Here is a 7,860-nt window from a genome sequence, read left to right on the forward strand (position 1 = left end):
TAACAGAATTTGGGTTTGAGCTTGTAGCCAAGCACAGTTCAGTCCTGCACCCCTGTAAGTTTGGAGACAGCAGACTGGAAGGTTTGTGCACATTGATGAAACATCAGTGAAATGTGTCCCTGCCCAYGGATTCCAACTCTGTTGCACAAGTCACATTGCCTGTGGTTTTTAACTGGTACCCAGATCAAAGCCCAAGGACATTTCCAAGTATTTTGGGTATGTTTTGCTCCATCTTGGTCCCTTCCCTTTCCTCAGCACTCTGCCATCCAGTCATTACTTTCATCTGAATCATTCGATCAACCAAGTTTGACAAAGGCAAGGGTGGCCTCGTAGATAGTTTGGGTTTTTAATGGATTTGTGCAAACTATGAGTGGGGAGAGGCTGGACCTGGATTATACCCCCAGAATGATGCCACAACCCCCTTCACTCCTGGACAGTGCAAAGTGTACCACTGACCACCTCTTTCCTATCCTGGGAAAAAGGGGAAAAGTTGAAGGGGAAAAATCTTCAAGAAAATAGCTTTCATTAGACGGGCTACTCCATTAAAAAAAAAAAAAATCTGTACATGTCAAAATCCATTGTTACATTTTAAAATATAACAAGCACATTTTAAAATATATCTATCTGGGAGGTTGTTTTGCATTTTTACATCCTCTTTCCAATAGTACTTTGGCCATGCTGGAGAAGGACTCCAAAAAGTGCTTCTCCCAAATTGCTGATGTGCAATCCTAGATGTGGCTCCTCTCTAGGACCAGGTTACCTTATATATTGTTACTCTTGGAGGTGCTGACACATGACAGCATTCTGCATTTAATAACTCCTATTTTGGGGTCTTTGAAGTGACGTCATCTCCAACCCCACTGGAGCTGGCACACAGGAAAGATGAGCCTGCACCAACATGCCTGAGATTTTAATGTTGTGTCCAGCTTCCTGTCAGTAGCAGACCCAAAAACTGAACTGTAAATGCCATAATAATTGGAAAAAAACACTGACACTTTTTTTTTTTTCATTCACATATTTAGGAGTGAAAATGCTTTCACAGCTGATGGCTCAATATAGACTGGTTTCCATGCACCCCACAGCTCTGACAATCCCAATGGATATGCAATTGTCCGAGCCATTTTGGGTCACCAAACAGACAGGTTATTTCAGTCACTGCACATTAAACTTCTGGGAGCCTCTGAAGTGAGGATTTGCTGCCACATAAAACTGGTGTGGGATGGGCTTGGGAGCCAGGATTCAATAGTATTTCATCAGATCATTTGCAAGCAAGGGCACCAGAGCTGTTAGGGGCTTTGGGACAGTGTGGACCAGAGTGGTGGGGAAAATAAGTCCCTTTGCTGATGGAACAACTTTATTTTTGCTTCCTATTCAGAATRATGCCCATAAGACATTGCCTGGGGCCAGGAGCTCTCATCTACCWCATGGGCAGAACAAGAGAAGAGGGCTCTGTGACTCAAAGCTCATTTAAAAATACTTTGGTGACTCACAGGGAAGGACAAATTAGCTTAATCTTGCCAGCTCTTAGTGGCTTTTTTTTTTTTTTTGGTGGGTTTTTTGTTGTTTTTGGTTTTGGGTTTTTTTTTTGTTTTTTTTTTTTTTTGTTTTTTTTTATTGGTTTGTTTTTTTTTTTTTTTTTTTGTCCTGAGAGGCTTCAGTGCTCATCCAAAGGTGTGAGTTGGGCATCCTGGGGAATGATTTGGGCAAAATAGAGGGACCATGCTGGGTGGCAGATGGGGACTTCCAGAGACTCTTTTGCCTGCTAGGCACCTTCAAGTTACCTACCCCAGCTGAAGCACAGCATCACAGCCTCTCATTTTTCCTCCTTTTGACCCAAAATGACTGAGATGAGGGCTGGGTGCTGGTGTAATGAGTCTCACTATCACAAATCTTGTCATAAGCTGTCACCTGATGGTGCTATTTTACACCTGTTGCTTTGCTTTTTGTGTCAAAAACATGGGCTTCTTGTCACTAGGGAGAATTTATTTTTGTTGKTTTTAAGCAGAGTTCTCCTGGCCTCCAAACAAGCAAACACCAAAGGTGGCATCTCCTACCCACTGCAAACTAGTGGTTTAGAGAAAGATCTTTTGTTGGGATGAGAAGCTGAGCTGTAAGAAACAGATTTTTGTTTGTTTGTGTGCCTTAGCTACAGAACCCAACATTTGAAAAAAATTTAGGTCTTGCTTCAGCCAAGCTTAAAATTTGTAGCTTTATTTCAATAACCCAGGAAATTTTAAAAACCCATTCTTGTGTCAAGCCAAAACGTTCCTTTGGTTTAAAGAAAAAATGTTTTATCTTCAGGCAGAGGATGTTCTTCACRTTGATTTCTTAGAGCTTGGTATGATGAAACCCTAAAAATCCCCTCTGCCTCAGAAGGAGAGCACATGGCTTTCTCTCCAGACTGTAAGAKKGAATTTCCCAATATTYRWAGAATCTTAGAATGGTTTGGGTTGGAAGGAACCTTGAAGATCATGAAGTTCCAACTCCCCTGCTGCAGACAGGGGTACCATGGAAAGGGACCCTGTCTGTGCCATATTTGTGTTGATGTATGAAAAAGTGTCAGTCAGAGAAAATGAAAAATCCCTCCAGGGTGACTCAGGTGGCACATTGCAGCCTGTACCTGCACTGGGAACACATTTTGCTCAAAGCTCACCAAACCATGATGCTTCCCACATTTCTGCAGCTGTTTTTGTGTCTCCTACAGCCCCCTTTCCTTGGGGGCAGCTGAAGCTGGGTGCTGTCATCCCCAGCAGCAGGAGGTGATGTGAAGCTGGTCCAGGGAGCAGCACGYTGCTCCTGCAGAGCTGACCTCAATAATTCAACCCACGGGACTTTGGTAATGCTGAATTGTGCAGCTCTGTCCCGTGGTCTGGTGGTTTGAGGCAGGAAGATGGGAGATGTTCAGATTGCCCCAGGAAGAGGAGGAAACTGAAACAAGGTCCCCCACAGCTGAAATGAATGCACCAAACATGAAGCTGTTGGATGAAAGAAAGGGGTGTTGATGTGTGTGAGAGAGAAACAATCATAACTGCATTTTTGGGTCAACTTACTCCCCACTGAAGATAAATAATCTGGCCTTCTCTGCTAAGTCACAGCCTCCCATTCAAACCTTTGGGTTTTCTGTTCACAGGATGACCTTCAATTGTGTTAAAGGCTCTGCAAATCTCTGTTTTGGAGAGAGTGGTAGCCAGAATGGAATGGCTCCTTACGTAAAGCCAAGAGACATGAATAGTTCAAGGCAGCTGCAGGGATTAATGCTTTGCAGGGCGGCTCTTTGTCTTGGGCCACGGAGAGGACTGGTATTTGGCACTCTGTTTTGCTGCATATTTTATGGTCTGGAAGAGGTCTTAACAACTTTTATAATGCAGTCACTCCACAATGGCTCTCTTCAGTGGGGCTGAGAGCTTGCTGGTGTGAAAACACGCGCTATTTCCCTTTTTGCATGGGCATATTGGACAGGGCGCTCTCCACCAAGGAATTCCTTCCAGGTAAAAGGCTTGCTGCTAGGTTCTGAGGTTCCAAAGGTCATGAGATCTGGGGTGGGGTTGTGAGTTTTGGCARGATGACACATGGTTTTGGTTTGGTTTCTGCTTTCAGAACGGGAACATGCTCATGAAGTGAGTGAGCCACTGGCACAGGGCCCTTGGGGTCTGAGACYGTGACCAGTGCTCTGCCATGCCAGRCATAGAGATGAAAAGACAAKCYWYAGTAGAACCAGCTCAAGATATTCAGTGGTAAAGGAGGTGACCTTGAGCCCTGCAGGATGATTTGTTATCTGAGGCCAGTTGCTCTTTTATGCACTAATCCACTGCTACTTGCTGAATTTTAGGCAAACAGAAAACACCTTGGCCATACCTATACCTGCAAAAACTTGCAACTGTACCAGTAACGATACCAAATTTCCTTCAAGCTGCTTCTTTCCTGCAGTTTATTTCTTCTTTCCAGCATATATTTGCTTTCCACTTGTTCATTACAACAGTTTTTCTCTGTCCTGGCTCAAATTTGCTTCCTAAAAGCTTGCAGCACATCCAGCCATGGCTCTCACTGCATTGGAGGGGCAAATAGGGTTCAAACTCCTTCYAGGCTGTAGGAAATCTGTAGGGATSTGGTCCCATTTTGAGATTTTGTGGAGAGGAAATGCACATTCTGTGAGATCATCCACTGTGATATCTGTTGGGAGGAACTTAAGATGCCACGTGCAGTGCTCAGCTCACCCAAGCCCTGTCTGACAGGAAGASGAATTCCTGTAATAAAAATTAAGATAATTGCCTATGAAGAAATGTTTCATTGTCGAGCATATTTTCATACACATTAGGGGAGAGGAGGTCAAATTCAGAGAACATAAGATCAAGCCCTGGAAAAGATGACTTTGTTTTTGTTTAAATTACCATTTTGTGGGGTTTTTTTTCCACAGATGCTGTTGGGTTCCGGGGTAAGTCTGCACTTATTTTTCTGGGGAAAGCTTTAAAGTCCTAAAACTATGGAAGCTCTGAGCAAAGAGAATATCATTGTTCTTTCTATCTGTTCCCCATCTATTGAAGAAACTATTCCACATATTTTGAAGAAAACAGCTTTTTTTTTTTTATTCCAGCATCTAAAAGTGCAAATCTGAATAGCTCATCCAGCTCCATCTGATCCCCCAGTCAGGAGAGCAGCACCTGGGAAAGGCCAGACCTGCTCATCTCTGGCTGTGGGGACACCAAGAATAAAGAGTTTAAAGGAGTCACAGCTGGCTGTGGAGAAGTGTCTGGTCCTCCCCCTTTATCTGTTCTGATCCTGCCCGAACAAACCTCACTTCAAGGGATGGTGAAAGTGAAGTGTTAAGGAGAGGGAAAACTAAGAAAGACAGAAACACGGGAGGAATAAGAACTATTACAGATTTTTGGGGTTTTGTGGGTGGAGTAAGGGCAGCTGGGTGGAGGATGAGGACAGTGTAGAAGGTGCTGTTTTAGTCTTCCACTTCCCTATAAATACATGAAAGTTCAGGATTACTGGGATGGAATTTGTATTGAAGTTTGCTAAAAGAGGTAGAGGGGGATGGACTAATAGGGGAAAAAGTATGAGAAAATGCCTTTAAAATATTCAGAACGAGGAGATATGCTCTTGCTGATGCTGGCCAAAGGTTTGGAAGATCTTTGTTTTGTTCTGGGGTCAACCATGAGACACCATACAAAGATTTCACCTCATATATTTGCTTTCCAGTTGTACCAGSCTTAGGAAAAGGTTCTTCCCCCAGAGGGTGTTTGGGCACTGAACAGGCTCCCCAGGGCAGTGGGCACAGCCCCAGCCTGAMAGAGCTCCAGGAGTGTCTGGACAATGCTYTCAAGCACAGGGTGTGATTCTTGAGGTTCTCCTGTGCAGGGACAGGAGCTGAACTTCCATGATCCTTGTGTGTTTCTTCCARCTCAGGATATTCTGTGATTCTGGGATCACTGTGGAGATTATTTTGTGAGTGCCTGTGCATCTCCAGAGTCTGGGACATGCAGCTGCATCATTTCTTCGCTGTGGTTCAGGGAAGCCAGAGTGTGTACAAGACAAGAGACCCTTTGACTGAACCCCTTGTGCATTAGGGAGCCTGTTCTACCAGTCTGAGGAACCACAGGAAATACATTAGGTCTTCATCTGGGCAATAATTTCTRTGTTTCCATCTAAGGAATCTAAGAAAGAGATAAGCAGGACCCTTTTCGAGCAAATAAATTAGCTTCTGATCTACTTTGGATCTGCTGGAGACCAGCACTGGCATATTAAAAGCAAAGATTTGAAGGTAACTGTTCTGGTCTGTGACAAAATGCAGTGATTGTGGGGTAAAACAACACYTGGTGATGGGGATCCTGATAGGATTGGCAAAAATCCAGATCTGACCTTCCAGACAATGTACTGCTGACAAACAGGATTCACAAACTCTCTGATTTTGATCTCTGGTTTTATGCAATAGCCCAAGGGGTCCTTGAAAAAAGATGTTTCACCACTCTGTCCCTGCAGAGAGCCCTCATGTCAGTCTGATATGGAGGGGCCTTGGACTGAGGTGCTGTCTGAGCWGCAGTGGCTCCCTTTCTGCTCATCTCCTTCAGCTGCACTCCCCAGAGATATTTTTTTTTTCCTCTGTCTCCTGCTTAGTAATATCTCCTTCTGTTTGTCCTTGATTTTAACAACTGAGAATGTGCCTATGTGTTGTCTACACTGGATTTTTGAATGAGTGCCTATTGGGCAGCTGGTGCTGCTGGCATTYTGTTCTAGAATGGTGAGAAGAAAGGAGAAGGACTTGGATTCAGAACTCCAAAAATTGAAACCATCCCATTTTTCATCCCCTTTGATTAACTCRCTGGTTTATTTGCCTGTAACAATGACAAATGACTCCACCAGCTGATGCTATCGCATTTGGCAGAGCCAGTCTGGTTTTGAACTCATCAATTAAAACTCTGCATTTTATGGTAATGCTTCATGAGCTCTTGGGGGAAAAATGTCTGTGACAGATACAAGCTAAGTAGGAAGCTGAAAGGTTCCCAAGAGCAATAACAAAGAGTTCCATGTCCTACTATTTATTCTGAACTACTAATATTCACCAATGCTRCTCACTACCATGATTTTAGGATGCATGTGTTTTATTCTTATATGTTTTTTTTTGTCTGTTTTACAGCCAGTCTAATGCTGCTGTTATTTACACCAGTGTAAACTGGGAGCACTTTCACAGAAATTAACTGTGCTGGCTTTACAGSAGAACAGGCTCCAGAGAGGCTCCAAGAAGCTGAGGACAGGTGGCTGCTTGTTGAATAGAAATCTCACTATTCTCTTAAAATCTGGCTCCTGTCTTCCTGGCTTTTAGGAGAGGSTCTCTGAATGCTGAAGTCTCAGAACAAGAAAGCAAACTAAAACTGCAAATGAATTCTTCCTGCCTTGTTATTGTTGCCTGAGGGGTGGTTGGGAAGGTGTCTTGTGGTTGTTGAATTTTCAGGTCAAATTCTGCTCAGTGTCAGGGTTTTGTAAGGAAGTGACCTCATGCCATGCCTGTTGCATCCATTAAAGCCAACAACAGTTTTKRTCTTCRAGATGATCTGCYTGTGGGATGGACCCAAACCCTSTGCTGTCCTGAATCCCATCTGAAATGTTTTACTTCCACAGACATCCCCAACTCCCTCAGACTGCTTGGAATGCTCTGTTAGAGGGCCATAAATATCACCTAGCATCCTAAAATCCAGTTTATTAATCCTAAATTCTCCATCATGAATGTAAAAAGTGTGGTCAAACTGTGACCCTGTGAGGTCTGTACTCAAATCCTCATATCCCTTCAAGCCACASAACATGTCCAGGAAGAGGGGATAGGAGAAAATCTCCAGGAGAAGCTCCAGGCATGGCTCACAGGAAAGCAAAAAGCTCCCTTGAGGGTTCCCCTGCAAGACAGGAAGGAGTAAGAAAACCATTTGGACTTTTTTTTTTTGCCTGAAGAGTAATTTGGGTTGTTGTTTTTAGACCTGCTCTTCTGGGGAACAGCTCTAATAAAAACAGGGATGTGGTGATCTGTGCTTACTGGTGCTGCACAGGGAAGAGGAGGATGAGTGAGCAACCACACACCTGGTCCTCCAGGGAAGAAATAGGTGGACTGAAATGGCCCAGTATTTGACATCAAGACAAATTTTTGCACAGAAAGCCAGCAGGATGAGTTGCTGTAAGTCTGACCTGTAAAATGCAAAGTACTCACCCACTCCTCCCCTCCCGCAGTGCTGTTRGTAATTAATTCAGCACATCTGCTAATGCTCCTTGTCTCTCTCCACTGCCCATGGCTCTTGTTTAAATGTTAATACCGCATGTGCTACCTTTTATCTGCAGATGAAGATRGATTGCTGTGTCAGACTGGATTTAAAT

General features: G+C 43.8%; 1 protein-coding gene across 1 annotated transcript in view; it reads left to right on the forward strand.

The window, feature by feature from the left end:
• Positions 1-7,346, forward strand: part of ST3GAL5 (ST3 beta-galactoside alpha-2,3-sialyltransferase 5) — a 53,484-nt gene extending 46,138 nt beyond the window's left edge. Inside the window, exon 8 of the transcript XR_008966194.1 lies at positions 7,335-7,346. The gene's annotated coding sequence lies outside the window, so the exon portion shown is untranslated. The remainder of the gene's footprint in view (positions 1-7,334) is intronic.
• Positions 7,347-7,860: the final 514 nt, after the last annotated feature.

The sequence above is a fragment of the Malurus melanocephalus genome, unplaced genomic scaffold, assembly GCF_030028575.1.
Source record: "Malurus melanocephalus ecotype Western Australia unplaced genomic scaffold, MMel_1.1 scaffold_389, whole genome shotgun sequence".
Lineage (NCBI taxonomy): Eukaryota > Metazoa > Chordata > Aves > Passeriformes > Maluridae > Malurus > Malurus melanocephalus.